The following is a 14235-nucleotide window of genomic DNA, read 5'->3' as shown; positions in this document are numbered from 1 at the left end:
GCCATGTCCAGCAGTGCCATATAGGAACAGTGACCCTAGAAGCAGCCTTTCCCCAGGAGACAGGGTGGTGGAGATAAACACCGAGTCTTTGTGCTGGGGATGGCTATCATGAACAGCAGATGGTGCAAGAGGAAGCAGAGCCGGCAGGATCAGCCAGCATTTTTCCTAGATGATGATGAGTCAAAGCCAGCAAACTGCTGGCTCCTGCCTTGCATGGTGTCCAGTCCCGGAGACCAGAGAGGACTGGTGGCAGAGGGTTGGGCTGCAAATGTGGGAAGATCTCTGGAGGAGGGAGAGCCTTGAAAGCAGGAAAGTGAATCTCGGGGCGACGTGCTGAACTCATTCTAGACTGGGTGGGGCAGAAGACCAAAGCATGAATCAGCTACTGAGCACTGAAACGAGGCTAGTCCTGGTCATTTGTAGTTGGCTGCCACTGACTCGCCTCGTTGCCAGTCAGTTCAACACAAGCTGGACAGGATATGCCTGGCAAAGAGCCTGCTCAACTTGATTAAATCACCATGCCGTTGCTGCCTGAAACCCTTCCTATACCCCTTTCTGGAGTGGCTTGTGCAGCAGTACACTAGCACCCAGATGTCTTCTCATTCCTCCTGGGTAGCTGTAGGACAGCAATGGAGTGTGCGCTTGGCTAGTGTAAAGGAAGATGGACCATTATATTGATCGTTGTACTGAGATCTTTTCTGCTTTGCCCTGCAGAGTGTAAGAGCAAGAAGGACTGGAGGAATGAACCGTAGCTGATGAGAACCAGAAGCTTCTGTGGCTCTCTCGCTGCTCCATGGGAACCAGGAAGGATGGATCCTGAGGCATGACAGTCTGCTTGCTCACGGGACTGTGGGATACCTGATGCCCCTGAATAAAGTGATGTTCCAGGAATCCCTGGCCATACTCTGGAGCAATACATCTAGCCTAACATAGTGCTCAAGAGACCTCTCTGTGGCAGGGACAGGGCACCTCACTGATACCAGCATATCTCCCAGTGTCCTTGGCCTTCAGACAAATCAGTCATGACTATATGCTCCTCCAAGTCTCTAGGTCTCTACCCTGGAGGACATGGGTAGAGGTGGAGCAGCAGATCCATGTTTCTAGCCTGCAGCAGTGACCAGTGGAGAGGTGGCCAGGAGGGACAGCTAGCTGAATCCATACAAGCCAGGTAGCTCTGCCTGGCTCCTAATGGGAACCTGCAAAACATCAAGGAACAAGATCTCCCTGCAGGTCCTGTCCTATTGCTCCACAAGGGCTGGCCTGGGCCTCTTGCTCAGACTTACCAGCTCTACGTCATTTTTCTTTGTGTAGGTGAGTTGAGTTGCTCAAGAGTCCAAGTGTGTGGGATGCTCTTCCAGTGAGTTTCATGGGAAGGAGCACAGGCAAGGGCAGTCCTGTCCTGAATTTGAGCAGAGAGCTTTATCATGGCTGGTGGTTACAAAAAGTGGGGGAAATGCAGCAGTAGGTCAGGAAAGGTTGGGTGAGTATCCACCAGGAATGACAGAGTTATCTAGAGATTTGGAGTACAGAGAGCAGAAAGATAGGTGGAGGTCTTGGGGAAGATGGGTCTGGGCTAGCTGCAGGGTGTCCTGCATCAGGGAGGTTAGCAGAGCAGCAGAGAGATTTTGTGGTCACAGATCTTTCAAACCATAGAAAATCTTTCCAACCAATACTTGGTTGGAAGTCACTTTATATCGGGTTAAAGGTCTGGTTCTTGTGGCCCTAGTGTGTAGATCTGGCCCTAAAACTCAAATTACTGCACTGCCTGATGATGATGGCTTTAGGTGCTTTGAAAATCTCATGTATATTCTATAGCATATTTGGTCTAAAATATGTTTTCCTTGTTCTACTGGTGCCAGTGTCAGTCAGACCTCCTAGGTTTTGCAACCTGCTTGTTTACACTGCTTCAAGCGAGATCAGAGTCAGGCCCCTGGACGTGGTGGTGCCTTTCAGCACATTCTTCCTTTAGTCTTTTTTTCTGTCCTTTCCGCCCCATCCCTGACAGGGGAAGCACTGTTCTTTCCGTGCTCCTTGTTTCTGTTTGAAGCAGTCATAGAAAAAGTGACAATTAGGAAATAAAGAACCTACAGTATCTGCTTTGGCAGGGACAGCACATCCCACTGCTGAGCAGCGCTGAGTCAAACCAACGACTGCCTGCCTGGGTCAGAAGGAGATATTACTGCCTTATATTCTTGGATCTGCCCGAGGTAGTGTGGGGCACTGCCACACTGCAGAACGAGTAATCATCCAACGTTAAAGTCGAGCAATACGCCTTTATAGTAGTCCTGCAAGGAGCAGGGAGTTGGACTCCATGATCTTTATGGGTCCCTTCCAACCTGAGATATTCTATGATTTCAGGACGCTCAGTTGCAATTCAGAAAATAATGCTAATTAGAAGCAAATGGCAAGGCCAGATAACTTATTATTTGGGAGATCAAGTAACCATCTGGGGAAGGGTAACAGATATAAACTTTGGCCTTCCCAGATTATTTTTCTCTGCCAAAATGATTAAAGGTTGCTAAGCAGTGTCAGCGTATTTCCCTCAAATTGAAGAAGCGTAACAAAAGCGAATGAGTTCACTGCAGTTGAACTGAGCTTATATCAAGCCTAAAGATATATAATCATTGCTAATGATGATTTCTATTCCTCAAAGCATGCCAGACACCTGCAAAATTTAATGAAAGCCAAGAACCTTTCTTCATGTCATTTATAGTGTGGAAGTCTTCTGGATCAGCCAAGGTGGACCTGCCACCCCCTCTCCAGGTCTTGTCTGGCAGCTGTAAGGCCCTGGTTCAGTGTCCAGGGCTGTTGCTAAATGCTGCCTCAAGCCCCCTTTTCCTTCCCCTCCAAATCCAGGGAAAATGAAACCCAATCTGAGATCGTCCTGTGACTTCTACTTCCTCCACCCCAAATGATAAAACAGAAAATCTTATCAAGGCACAACGTTATGAAAGGGAAGGCAGACAAAGAGAGCAGGAAGAAAGAGAAGATAACATCCTAAACTATAAAAAAAGCCTCATTTTCCCAAGGATCCCACGCGATAGCCTCTTTCTCCTTATTTTTATGAGCCAGCGACCAGCACCTTCCTGTCAACACATCACCTTCACGTTTTGGTGGGACCTCCACCCCCTTGCCCAGGTGAGGGTGCTGGGTCTGAAGGTTCCCCAGGAGCTCCTGCTCTTTGCTAGTCCCTCCTGTCTCTGCTGGTCACCTCTCTCACCTCCACAGGACACTCTCTGGTGCCTCCAAATGAGCACAAGCCTAGAGAGAACCCAAGAAACAGGATTTGCCATGAAAGGAGGAGTGTCCCAAAGAGGCTCTTGGGACCACGGTAGCATGACCAAAGGAGTCTGGGAATGCACATGGAGGTGACATGGCAAAACAGGGTTGTAGTAGATGACGGAGGGTCCAGAATAATAGACAAGAACCTGAAATTGTCCCCTGCCAACACTTGCAGAGACACAAAAAGGATTCTGAGGTGCACAGCAGAAAACTATCAGTGGCACAGGGACCATCAATGCTTGCTGGAGGTTCACCTGCCCCCTCCGGGTGAGGACCAGCCGGCAGTGGAGACGTTGAGTAACATGGGGCTGGTGCGCACTCCTCCGCTGCTGCCAGCTCCATGCAGTTCATCTCTCCAGATTTCCTAGTATTTGTTCTCTTGTTCTGGGAAGAGGAGAGAGCTGCAAGAGGCCCATCTCACAGGGATGTTTAGAGAAAGGAAAGTCCATTGTATGAAAGAATTTGGTATTTCAGGGTTTGTTTTCCTTCTGACACAGAACAAAACACCACCATGTCAAAACCCTCCATAAGGCAAAACAGAACAAAAAAAAACCCAAAAAACAACAAACAACAGTGGCGTTCAGTTTGGATGTGGTCTGTGGAAGCGTTTCTCTTTGCTTTTTGGCTTTTCGATCTCGGGATACCTACTACTGCAGCTATTTCAGGAAAAGGAAAAAAAAAAAAGGGAAAACAAAATCCATGCCAGAGCAGAGAAGGGGAGCCTTTCCCTGCGCCAGGGTCCAACCCTGCCTCAGTGGGTTTTCTGTGCAGTGGCACCGGGATCAAAGTGGCTCCCCTCTTTCTGCCCTAGGTGGGAAGCAGAGCTGCAAAGGAGCCTCTGAGTCTTAAGTGGGAAATCCAGGGAACGGGCAGTGCAGAGACTCTGCAGGACATCAGCCGAGTTATTTTGCACCAGCTTTCCTCGAGCAGAAGGACTCCTGCAAAGCAGTCAAGAAATTTTAGAGAGGTTGGACATAAGGGTTGGCTCCCAGCAACAAAACTGGGGGAAAGTCACTGATCTGTGCGGTGCTTTGGGTCAGACCCTGTGCGTGTCCTTCATGTCAAGAGCTCCCAGCCCACCTTTCCCAGCCTCCCTGATGGCCCTGGATGGGCTGGAGTCTCTCCTCATGCTTTCAGCCCCTGGGATGGTGATATTTTGTGGGTACTGGTGCTTGGATGAGTTTCCCCCACGGGGCAATCCAGGGTGCCGAAGCCTTCAGTGGCAGCAGAGAGCAGCTCGCCACCACCTCTCTCCGCAAGCGTTTTCCGAGCGCTTGGCATGGCGCCCGGCCGCCTTTCACTGCTGCCTTTTCATTCGCGTTAATTCACTGCGTTTCCTTTCTTGCTCCTTGCAAGGAACAGAGGGAGAGCTTGTTCCAGCAGACGGGCCCCATCCGCTCCACCCGGCTCTGCTGGAGCGAGGGCTGGAAAAGAGGGACGGAGGCAAAGGGGTATCTCCCACCCCTCCGGGGCCCCGCGTGCCGCCTGCGTGCTGCTTCCCAGCAAATACGGTAAGCGTTCAGCCTAAAAATGTAAGTCTGATCTCATGACACAGGGTGGCCCTGCATTCCTCACCTCTGACATAACCCGCTGGGAGTGTGCTCCGCAGAAAAACACAAACAAGATGTACTCGCGGGCTGGCGGCGGGGGCCAGGCGGCTGGCAGATGTGCTCCAGAGCCCCTGCGCAGCCCCCCAGGTGCCACAGCCCCGCTCCAGCACAGCCCATCCCCTCCCAGGGAGAGTGAAACTGCAGCCCTTGCTACGAGGACAGAGCCATCCGTTGCTTCTTGCACCAGGCGACGCACGGGTGCGTGCCCCAGCCTCCCTCCCAGCCCTGCGCCCCAGGAAGGGGGGTGGTGGGAAGGTAACTTGCTGTGGTTCAGTATTACCCAGGAAGGCAGCTGAACTCCCCTGGGATTTTTCTTGGCAAATGCCTGAGGGCGTTTTTAAGGACCTGCGGTGCTTTTGCGGTTGGTTGGTGGTTGTTATTTTTTGCCTTGTTTTTGTTTCTTTCTGCATCTGAGTCTCTCTGGGACAGGCTCTGCTCTGGGTCTGCCGTGGCTGGTGCAACTGCTCTGGCACGGGCCTCCCATCCCCCTTAGCCTCCCGCTCTTGCCAGCAGCTCCGCAGCCATGCCAACAGCCCCGTTTGCCCTGGATCCATTATGCCCAGGTGCAAACTGTGCCCCACATTGCTTGGCACCCAAAGGTTTGGGTGTCACGGCGCGGTGATTCCTCCCTGTACCCAGACGGGGCACTGCAATTAAATGATTTGCCAGGGATCACGTGGAGAATCAGGGCAGGGTAACGACCCGAGTCCCACTGCCATAAACACGAGGCTGACTTTCCTCCCAGCCAAACCCTCCTGCAAGTACAGCCTTGTCTTGAGCAAGGGGCAGATCCTGCTCGGCGCGGAGCTGACCTCCCATCTCACCCAGCCACACAGCACCACTTGTTTACTTTCTTTTGCAAATGCCCTAAACCTTGACAACGACCTATTTTCCCTTCTGTTGCGCAAAGCTTCTTTCCTAGAAAGAGGCTTTGTAACGCACAGTCCAACCAGCCCAGCTCTCCTTCGTGTTAAAGCAAACTTTAAATGACCGGCAGGTTTAGCTTAGCTCAAACACACCCAGAACCCACATGTGGATGAGCTGGGAGACTCGGTCAGATGCTACCTGAAACTACCCGGTGAGACTGCCAGCCTGGTTTGCATAGGAATCAGATAAGCAATAAGTCAGCTTACAAGTCCAGTCCTCAAACTTATTTTTTCTTATTAGTGCTTTTCATCCATCTGCTCCTGCTCCAGCGTTCAACAAAGCTAGGAGAAAGCTTTTCTTTTGTCCAGACGTTTCTCCTCTGTTTCTGTCCTTACCTTTCTCTGGCAGTGAAAACATCTGATTTTTTTTTTTAATTTCACATTTAAAAAAGGGAATTTTTAAAGAAATAATTCTCCTCCTTCCTCCACAATACTTCCAAGTTTTCAAGATTACTACTCTGGCAGAGGATTGTTTGCAAGAGAAAACAAGACAAACAATGGTAACAAGAGAAACAATGGTTCAAATTTGCTTCTTCAGAGTACACAACGTTTGACCCCAGAGCAGAAGGAGAGCGTCTTTGCTCATGGGTGCAATCCTCTTTTCAGCCACCTCCATCCTTTTCTTTTTCTTGGGGACGTGCCCTGGCCATGCTCAAGCTGTTGGTAGCATGGGGTTATCTCCTTCTCCCCACACTGGTGATCACGTACAGTTCCTTCTACGATTTCTTCTCCATCTCTAATCTACAGCCCAGCTTTTTAAGTTAACCCAAAGTCAGTGCTGGTTTATTTTAACATGCCAGGCTGTAACCTGAAGCTAGAGACATAAATTCAGCCCAACAAGTTCCCCTTGGCCAGCTGAGAGAACAGGTTAGAGATTAATCCAACAGCAGCAGATGGTCTGGGTTGAACGCTTGCTGCTTGCCCACGGCTGCTCTTTCCCGTCCCCTCGGTACCTGCAGCCTGGCTTGGCATCTAACCGTGCTCTCGCCTGGACAGACAAGCTGCTCTAAGCGAAAACAAAATGCATAACTTGAAGCCTGATGTGCCAGGGACAGGGTCTGGTTGTGAAGCAGCTCGTGCGTGCACCAACACCTACACATGTGCACACAGGCATTTTCCAGCAGTTGAAGTCATCAGACTTCAAATCACTGCCAGTGGCTCCTAACGTCTCGGTTATCTTCTCCATGCAGGACAAGGATGCTGGTGAGGACTCAGTTTATGCTGGTGAGGACTTGGTTTAAGCTGGAGAGGCTCTTCTTCTGGTCTTATCCCCAGTTGAAACCAGCCTGAGATGATACAGTGAGTGGAGATACCGGGGTAGGTAACAGACCCCCTCGCTCCTTGGAAAGCCCCATGACTGATGTTTAGAGGAATGAGTGATCCCATAGGTGACCTGGTCTTCCCTGAATGTAAGACTTCATGCTGAACCCCTGGATGGATTCTTGTGCCCAAAAAATAATCAATCATCTCCCTTTCTCTCTCGCTCTCCCTCCCCTCTCTACCTGGCTGCCTGTTTGCACAAACCTTGTAGGCTTCAGCTCTCCAGGACTGCAAAGGTACCATCAAACGAGGTCAGAAACAATCATCTGGTTCACAAGCGGTGAACAAGAAGCAGACAGAGAAATAGCCTGATCACATCTGCCTGATTTCCTGCCAAAAATGCCAGGGACTGCTGGGGTGGATGTTAAAAAGCCAGCACCCTCCCAAGGTGCTGATGAATACTTTGAGTATGTTACCTGTAACAGTCTATGGCAAACCCCCAATTTTCCATGCTTCTACACCAACACGGGCACTGTGGAGGCAGCTAGAAAGTCAGCATGAGTAAAAGACGTCATTTTAATTTACCTGGAGAGGTATAAATCAGATGAGGAGGAGGTGGACATTTCTTCCTGCTGTGGACCTGATAGGAAAGTGTATGGGCCATATAGGAGCTATGAGGAAAGCTTTCCCTGGTGTGAGGGTCATATAAGACTGACATAAGCCCTGGCATGAGGGCTGGAAATAAAATAGGGACATAAAGAGGGGGATGCTGAGCTACAAGAACAACACAGATCAGAGCAGATCCCAGGCATTCTTCTAAGTCTTCCTATCCCGGCTTCTGGATCCACGTAAGAGAGATGCAAAGCTGGGCTGTGGCACTTTCCCCCCAACATCAGCTGGAGACACTTAAGACGAGCAGCCTGGAGGGTAGCCAGATGCCTGTCACAGAAGAAGAGGCCCCTAAAAAGGCCACATGCAAGAGAGCTGCAAGTATTGCACTTAAAGGTATAGTGGATATAAGTGCTCTGAGGGGCTGAACAGATCCCTTCTTCCATTTCTGCTAGATTAAAAGGGAGCAATAAATTTCATGAGTAGTTCTGAAAAGGATCACGTGGGGTTTTTCCATTACTAAGAGCAAAACTTAGAGAGGGTTACCAAGGCGTGGTGGCTTCCCTGATGCCTCCTGCCTGGCCGAGCAGAGCTGCTCCACTCCTCTCCTCCAGTCCTCATCCTCCAGCCCCTGACCCAGGCAGAGGGTCTCACACATGGCTGGAGAAGGAGATGTAATATACTTGGAGGAGGGAGCAGCCTGCAAGATGGGTTTGTAGGAATCGTTTGACCAATTTCATCCGACTCCTTTGGGGTGAGATGAGCTGTGCCCTAAAAGGGTTATCTCTGGTTGTAAGGGGCACATGGGATGACAAACCCAGGGATTACAGCTGTGACCATCTGACTTTGTGAGCTTCCCAGCTGATGGCCTGGTGGAGCATCAGACAGCCCATGGCAGCACCCCTCAGCATCAGGCCACTTCTGCAGGCTCCTTAGAGCTGAGAGAGTCATAGAGTCATAGAATAGTTTGTGTTGGAAGGGATCTTTAAAGGCCATCTAGTCCATCCCCCCTGCAACGAGCAGGGACATCTTCCACTAGGTCAGGTTGCTCACAGCCCTGTCCAATCTGACCTTGAATATTTCCAGGGATGGGGCATCTACCACCTCTCTGGGCAACCCGTTCCAGTGTTTCACCACCCTCATGGTAAAAAATTTCTTCCTTATAGCTAGTCTAAATCTGCCCTCTTTTAGTTTAAAACCATTACCATAGAATCTATCATAGAATGCTTTGGGATGGAAAGGACCTTTAAAGGCCATCCAGTCCATCCCCCCTGCAATGGGCAGTGACATCTTCAACCAGATCAGGTTGCTCAGAGCCCCATCCAGCCTGGCCTTGAATGTTTCCAAGGATGGGGCATCTACCACCTCTCTGGGCAACCTGTGCCAGTGTTTCACCACCCTCATTGTAAAAAATTTCTGCCTTATATCTAGTCTGAATCTTCCCTCTTTTAGTTTAAAACCATTCCCCCTTGTCCTATCGTTATTGGCCCTGCTAAAAAGTCTGTCGCCATCTTTCTTATAAGCCCCTTTTAAGTACTAAAAGGCCGCAATAAGGTTTCCCTGCAGCCTTCTCTTCTCCAGGCTCAACAAACCCAACTCTTTCAGGCTTTCCTCATAAGAGAGGTGTTACCCCTTGTCCTATCGCAACAGGCCCTGTTGAAAAGTCTGTTCCTGTCTTTATTATGAGCCCCCTTCAGGTACTGGAAGGCTGCTATAAGGTGTCCCCGGAGTCTTCTCTTCTCCAGGCTGAACAACCCCAACTCTCTCAGCCTGTCTTCACAGGAGAGCTGCTCCATCCTTCTGATCATCTTGGTGGCCTCCTCTGGAGCCGCTCCAACAGGTCCATGTCTTTTCTGTGCTGAGGGCTCCAGAGCTGGAGGCAGTGCTCCAGGTGGGGTCTCATCAGAACAGAGTAGAGGGGCAGAATCACCTCCCTTGACCTGCTGGTCATGCTTCTTTTGATGCATGGCCAGCTCTTGACTGTCTCTGTGATCAAGAAGATGCAACAGGCTCCTTGTATTTTCACATAGGGACTCAGGGGAAAATGCCACCATCCTGCCTGGGCCCTAGTGGAAGGACACAAAACTGCTTTCTGCATCCACCAGTTTTCCTTTCTGAAACTCTTTCCTGAAAAAACAACATGATCCCTATGTTAACTACACAAGCCCTGCCTGGAAAACCCAAAGAATAAATGACCCTTGACTGGAGCTATTCTTTGAGCTTCAGTAGCCCTGCAAATAAGTTTTCCAGGTTTGCAGGCAAGTTTTGAATGTGGCATTAGGCTGAGGTGATATGAAATACAGGTGGTCTTCAAGAGAGTATTATCCAGTATTTTATTTTTCACCTGCTTCTAAATGCACATTGAATACAAACAAGTAAGGAGCTGGCTGGTGGGCTGATGTCTGTGCTTGCTTATACAGGGATTATTGGGCACCTGGGATTTTCAGTGGCACGACATTGATAGGGATAACAGACAGTGAGAGTCTTTGGGGATCTTGTCTGTGAGCAGAATCAAGCCCCTGAGCCCCTGGCAATGGACTGCTTCAGTGTCCCCATCACATGCTGAAATAAAGCATCTCTACAGTCAGTCAGCCATACTGCAGCGGTATCTATTTTTTGTAGTCAATGTGCTGTATACGGTACTTTTGCCCGTAATGATGAACAGTCACTCCCAGCAGTCCATCGGCCGAGACAGGAGCTAAAATTTGGGTGCTATGAACAGACCAGGGGCGGGATGTTGGCAGGTACCTTTACCACTGAGACAGCTCTAATATATTTCACTTTAAAGCTGAAACCCTTGGAGTCAGCAAGTAGGGGAATGCCAATGCTATAGTTAAAAAAAAAAAAAAAAAAAAAAAAAGAAAAGAAAAGAAAAAGCCGCCTTTTGAGCACCCAAAAGGCACAGCAAGCAGAGGGAAATAAACCATATCTCAAGGTTATTATCTTGCTGTAATTCCATGCACAGCTACAGGATAAATAGCCTTGTCCTGGAAGTGCTCCTTCCCTCGTTGCATCTATGGGCTTAGATTTAAGGTCAAATTACCTGACTTAACAAATTGAGGAGTATCAGCTGATCCACGGTAACTAACGAAGTTCATGCAGGAGTAATGCTGTGCCTCCTAACCTTCTGCCTCAGTTTCTGAAATCATCTCCCTTAAACCAGTAGTTCGCAAACCCCATTGCCTAGGCTGTGCCCCAGTGGTATAAGGAGCATCCTAAAAGACAGCTCCCAAAATATTCAGGCATAAGCTAAAAACCTATGCTTGGTCTCCATACCAAGCTTGAAATTTCCTTTCACATTCACTTCAAGGGTGCAAGAGAGAAAACACAGCCCTGTCTACAGTTGCTGCTGGACAGAAAAGTCCCATTACTGTCTCCTCCATCAGGCAGGAAGGACCTTCAGATTGATGCTGGAAGGTCACGAATTTCATTGCTGTCTTGTTTTCCGTGAAACTGCAGCCCGCTGCTTCCCAAGGCTGAGGACCCAGCCCCTCTGGGCTCACTTAGGAGATGTCACGGACGGGCTGCCATCTGCAGGTTTCTCTCATGAGGAGAAGTCAACTGGCAAGCTGCTGGTCCTCATAATACTCGTGTTTTGAAATCTATTCAGCTTTACTAGAGAGCAGGACACCAGAACAGCATCATGAGCCCAGGATGAAAATAGTGGCACTGCAAAGGTCTGGCATTTTTAATTTTTCACTCTGACTTCCTCTTTCTCAACCCAAAAGTGATGATGATTGGGGTTTTTTCTCCCTAAGCTTTTTTTCAGAGCAGTAGGCATGCAGCAGTGTGTATGGGAATCAATGAGGTCTGTGCTGTTAGTTGATCCAGGAAAGGACTGATATGGATAGCAAGGCAATTTTCAAGATCTGCAAGGAGAATTGCATGGCCAGTATCATTGTGTTCAAATAATAATTTGGTTTCTAAGCCTCCTATAGAGTGCTAAAATACTACCCCATCCATCAGAGGACCTGCGATGTATGACACAGAGGAGACCTGGAGCCAGCCATCCTGACACCCTCAGCTTGGTTGTGCCAGATGTGACGCAGGAGGCTGGAAAACCTCAGGTAATCGCTTGGACCACATTCAAACCACTTCCTATGGAGTCTGATAAAGCCTTAAACATCAGCGGCACTGGGGGATGGGTGTGAGCGGTATCATCCAGAACAGCGACGGGCCCAGCGTGCTCTGCAGCCAGCGGGGAGCTGCAGGACCCCGTTCAAACAACCCTTAGATGGTGCTTTTATTTCTTCCCACTGATGGTGAACAGAACTAGTGATCTGGCAGCCCTGAAATTGCAAAGTTGTGAAGTAACCACGGTTTTCATGATAACAGTAGGTACCCAAGTCTGGAATGAGCTCCAGAGCTGGCAGGTTGAGGAGAGCCCTTGGTTTTACAGTGCTGGTGGGCACATTTCTCCCAGCCTACATGGTGACCAGTTCTCCCTGATGTTTGCAGCTGGAAAACCACAAAGTAAAAAGCCTCATAGTGCAACATCCTAAGCCATTTGCTACAAAATAAAGCAATTAAGGACCGGAAACACTTCCAAAGTGCTACAAAGACATGGCGATGTTGTTCGTTTTTTCTGGACCTGGGCCCGGGGCCTGTGACTAGACCTGTCGTATACCCACAACTTCAAAGCCAGAGCCTGGGCTGTGCTCGTGTTCTCCTATCGCAGGGTGAGAGCTTTCCTGGAGCTGCCAAAAGAACCTGAACACTTTCTTCTCTAATCTGTCGTGGCTGTCAGGATGCCAAGAGACATGCCAGACCTAGACCCTGGGCCAAAATAGCTATGTAGGCATGCCCAGAAAGGAGAGCTGGCAAAAGGTTTTGTATAAAGTGAGATATGTGAAGCTGCAGGCAAATAGTTTGGTAATCACACAGGTAGGTTAGGCTTGGCAGAGGGCAGAGCATGTCTGCTTGTCAAGAAAGGAAGAGGCAAAACTTTATCAGCTTGGAAAAGGCTTGGAGTCCTTATTACTGAGAGCTCAGGAGAGCTTCAAGGGGTTAAGCAAAAATAATTGCCCCAGAAAGGCTGAGGTGAAGGACTTCATGATGTCCCAGTGAGGCCACAAACACCTTTTCAGAAAAGGTTTTCCCAGAAAAAAAGATCACATTCCTGATAATGAGTCCGATTTCATGATAAGGTTCAGGAGTGACTGGAGGAAGGAGCGTGCACCTTGCTCAGTGTTTATGCAAGGGGATCCTCCACATGTCTCTTCACCTCAGTGTTGACCTAGAAAGTTAAACCTCAAAGGATGGGAAAGGACAGTTCAGTCCCCACAGCTGGGGGTAACTATGGCACAGTGAGTCAGCGAGGCAGACCACGGACACACTCCACAAAAGCATTGCAGCTAATTAGCTCGGGCAAGATAAGGATATATTCCCCAAGAGGTTATTGCCGGTGCTCACTGCCATCCAGTCCCCTGCTGAACATTTTTGATCAAAGTCTTTCCAAGCCGATCTATTTTCAGCCCAACCCACTCAATACCTTGATTGCTACACAGCTCTTTTAGCTGCTCTTAGGTAAACATGCTGTCGCTCCTTGGCATTTTGCCTCGCTAAGCCCAAAAATACAAGTGGCACAGAAAATAAGAGAAGCTGTTCTGCTTCGCCAGGAAAAGTGGTGCTATTTCTGAAATAAAATGTTTTTAATACACCACACCGGCCATGCACGTATACCCGTATGTTTAAATATTCTTGAACTGGAGGCCCAGCTGTTGGCATCATGTATGCCGATATGGAAACAGAAACAGAAAAGGAATTATGTACATATAAACCTGGACACACCTTCAGTCCAGTCTGAATGCAGAGTTTTGGTTATGCTGAAATATCAAGGTCTGACTCCCATTAAAGCAGGTTCACATGTACTGGTCCAAGCTCAAACCAGTGGGTTATGGTCTGTTCTGGAGAGCTGCTTCTGCTGTGGCTGTCCTTTAGGGAGGGTGACCACCATGATGCCCATGCTGGGATGTGCTTTGCACCCCACGGTGGAGCAGGGGGTACAGAACAGGTACCCTGGGGACTCCTTTGAGCTAAAGAGCCATAACTTCACTGCTGGGGGCTGTGGACGCCAGATCAGTGTTGTCCATTCCTGGCTCACAGCCTCATTTCTCCATGGGTTGAGGTGGCCCCGCGCAAGATGAAGCACTGCAGAGGAAGCATTTCACGGGTCCTCCCTCAGTCAACATCCCTGGGGCTGAACCAAAGCAGGCTCGAGCAGATCAAAATCAGAGCTCAGTCCATGGCAGACCTTATTTTTGAGGAATGACAGTGACACCGGCCAGATCTTGAAGTCACGTTTTCGGTTTTCCCCTTGGTAAGTAAACACATAGAAGTCAACAACAGATGGAGCATCACATGGAGTTATGCAGGTCAGCCCAGACTTCAGAGACCCTGTGAGTCTGAAGAAGAAATAATTTGGAGGGGGGAGCAGCTGGGAGATTTTTCTGAGAGACTGAGAAAGAAAGCAAAAAATACTGGCATGAGCTATCTCCTCTGCGACATGCAGATGAAAGTTTTGGTTTTGTGGAAGAAGACAAAGATGG

The 14235-nt window shown here is 49.1% G+C and overlaps 1 long non-coding RNA gene across 1 annotated transcript in view; it reads left to right on the top strand.

Moving 5' to 3' along the window:
- Positions 1-4606: 4606 nt before the first annotated feature.
- The window catches only part of LOC148057690 (uncharacterized), a 13175-nt gene continuing 3546 nt past the window's right edge, over positions 4607-14235 (top strand). Inside the window, exons 1-2 of the long non-coding RNA XR_015706457.1 lie at positions 4607-4793; positions 7009-7135. This is a non-coding gene — a long non-coding RNA (uncharacterized LOC148057690). The remainder of the gene's footprint in view (positions 4794-7008; positions 7136-14235) is intronic.

Source organism: Nipponia nippon, unplaced genomic scaffold (genome assembly GCF_047370975.1).
Source record: "Nipponia nippon isolate SJK-2023a ecotype South Korea unplaced genomic scaffold, ASM4737097v1 scaffold_1, whole genome shotgun sequence".
In the NCBI taxonomy this organism is placed as follows: Eukaryota; Metazoa; Chordata; class Aves; order Pelecaniformes; family Threskiornithidae; genus Nipponia; species Nipponia nippon.
This window is presented reverse-complemented; position numbering and strand designations above follow the sequence as displayed.